The 3,088-nt window shown below is 34.5% G+C and overlaps 1 pseudogene; it reads left to right on the forward strand.

Moving 5' to 3' along the window:
* The first annotated feature begins 913 nt into the window (after positions 1 to 913).
* On the forward strand, positions 914 to 2,321 carry LOC119869357 (annotated as a pseudogene).
* The last annotated feature ends 767 nt before the right edge of the window (positions 2,322 to 3,088 follow it).

Consider the following 3,088-nt stretch of genomic DNA (forward strand, 5'->3'; position numbering starts at 1 on the left):
CAGGTACCCCTATATTTATATGTGTAAACAAACATGTGCATACGTTATACACACTAAATACAATCTATTTAGTGTATTCAGAACCAGTTGGCCAGTTTGAAACTTAATATAAGCAGTTAGTACAGAAAATGCCTTAAAAAGAAAAAGTAACCAAGCTGGAGCTAGTTCAAGAGTTTACTTATATAATTAAAGCCCTTTGGTTTTTTTTGTGGGTTTTTTTTGGGGGAGGGGGAGGGTTGTTTTTGTTTTTGTTTTGTAAAGATTTTATTTATTTATTCATGAAAGACACACAGAGAGAGAGAGAGGCAGAGACATAGGCAGGTTCCATGCAGGGAGCCCGATGCGGGACTCCATCCCAGGACTCCAGGATCACACCCTGAGACAAAGGCAGACAGACCCTCAACTGTTGAGCAACTCAGGCGTCCTTAGTTAAAGCCCTTTGAAAAAGATTGAAGAAAATTACTTGCCAACATTTTATTTTATTAACTTACTTTGTTTTAAATTTTTCTTTTTTTTTTTAATACATGTGCTTTCATTGTTTCCATATACGTGTTTGCACAGCTCAGCTATTTGATAAAATATCCACAAGATGGTGCCATGGTTAACATGTTAATGTGGGAATTTGAGAATGAGAACAGAGAAAAGTGACATTCTATTGTATACCACAAAATCATCACCAATTTTCATTTATGTTATAATAATACTAATTTTGCATTTCAGATGTTCAAATTACTACATTTTATTGTCAAGATTTTTATTTTTTGTAAACATATTTTCAAAGAGAATGTTAAATAATGAAATGATATTCAAAGTTGGTAATAGAGACATAAATTGGATCTTTTATACTTTACAGATTAATGGATGTGTTTTAAATGATCTCTTGCTCCATCTTTACTGCCAGGATTAAGAATAACATCCAAATGGCATAAACTAATATAAATTAAACTTATATAAAGGCCAGGTTTTTGCTATGGACTGTATGATGCACCCCTCCAATTCATATGTTAAAGGATTATCCCCAATGTGAAGGTATTTGGAGATGGGGCATTTGGAGGAGAATTAAGTTTAGATAAGATCATGAGATCAGATCTTCATGATGGGAATAATGGCCTTTAAAGAAAAAATATCAGAGTTGCTCTTTCTCTCTCCACCATGTGAGGACACAGCCAGAAGGTGGTTGTCTGCACTCCTGGAAGGTTTCTCACCAGAAACTGGTTATACTAACATTCTGATTTTGGACTTCCAGCCTTTGGAATTGTGAGAGAATAAATATCTGTTGCTTAACCCAGTCAGTCTATGGTATTTCATTAAAGAATCCTGAAAGAACTATTACAGTCTTTAACAAGGAAAAACTTACCAAAATTACAGAAAACAGTTAATTAAAAAATCAGGACTTTTGCACAGTAGATGGAAATGGGTATAGTTAATAATAATTAACTATTATCTATAGTTAACTATATATAAATGTGAATAATATTTAAGACTATTGCAATTTGAGCTCACCATAGCTATAGTAATATAGTAATTGCTTACATTTGATGAAATAGCTAATATAATAATTTTAAAGAATTGTTCTGAAGGAAAATTTTAGAGGAAAATTTGATGAGTGGGTGGGGAGGATTTCCAAAAACAACCAAAGGTATGCAGCAAGAATGTATTAAAATTTTAGAAAGCAGCTAAGAAGGAAGCTAGAAATGGGTAAAAGTGAAATGAAAAACTTGCTATGGAAAAGATGAAAGGTGAACCTGTCTCTGATTGGTTTTCCTAAAAACATCTAAAAGTCATTATTTTAGGCCGCCAGCTCCTGAGCGCCGCTCACCCGGCCAGCGGCGCGATGGGCTGCAGTAACTCTACCGCCACCAGCGCAGGGACCAGCCTAGGCCCTGCAGGAGCAGCTAAAGATGCTACAGAAGAATCGATAATGGAAGATGACAAGAGGAGAAACTATGGAGGGATATAAGTAGGTCTGCCATCTGAAGCTATCAATATGATATCTAATCAAACAAGGACTGTACACAAAAATTAGAAGAAAATATCATGACTCAATAATCAAGAGCTTGCTCATTGAGATTTGGAAGGAATTGCATTCCACAGGACATCATAATGTGTACAGAAATTTCCAAGGAAATTCTAAATAGTCGCCTGCTCCGCCTCCCCTCTCCACCCAAATTCTTAAGTCTGTAATTGAAACCATGGGTACATGTTGAATGTTGTACTAGAAAGGAATCAGGTCAACAATACACGGGTATATGGAACTTTCTGGGGTCCTTCTGTGAAAGACAAGCTGACAAACTGCTGGTATCTGGAGCTAGCCTGCTGTGTCTCGCAGGACTTGTTCCCTGGCCATTCAGTACAGCTCATGAAGATCATGTCTTTTCACTGATACTTTTTTGATAGTTTTTATATAAAAAATCCTTATTCTATTTATAACTTCAGATAAGAAGGCACTATAAATGAATCCCTAACGTAATATATTTGTGGGTTATCTTTCACTATTTTTATGTCACATTAATTTTTAGCTGTAAAACGGTTAAATTGATTCTTAACGGTTCTCTCTTGACTGTTTTTTATGTTTTGGTTTTCAGCTTTGTGTAAGTGTCAGAGGATTTCTTCTGTTAGGAACAATGTATGACATTGCAATGTTGAAAAATAAGCCACCAAAATTCGCATGCCTTATGCATGTTTTGATTGATTTTCTATTTTCTTTTTAGTCGAAGGCTGATGTCACCACGAATCCTTTGCAGTCATTGATTCTCCTATTCTCCTTTGTGTGATCATAGCATCTCATCAAGTTAATCCTATAGTATTTTCAAGGACTTGTGATTGATGGTTAGTGGGGTATTTGGAAAGTTCTTAATTTGAGGATGACCATGTGTAGCCACTTAGTACTACAATGTAGATTACTCAATTTACCAATATATTTCAACAATTTAAAAATGTTTATCCCTCTTTAAAAAAATAAAAATAAAAGTCATTATTTTAAAAATTTATCACTAAACTCTTATCTCTTTACATTTTTCTCTTATGATGTGTAACTATTATTGTTAGCTATACTGGAAAACTTGAAATCTTTGATTTCTCAGTTCTT

The sequence above is a fragment of the Canis lupus genome, chromosome 15 (assembly GCF_011100685.1).
Source record: "Canis lupus familiaris isolate Mischka breed German Shepherd chromosome 15, alternate assembly UU_Cfam_GSD_1.0, whole genome shotgun sequence".
Lineage (NCBI taxonomy): Eukaryota > Metazoa > Chordata > Mammalia > Carnivora > Canidae > Canis > Canis lupus.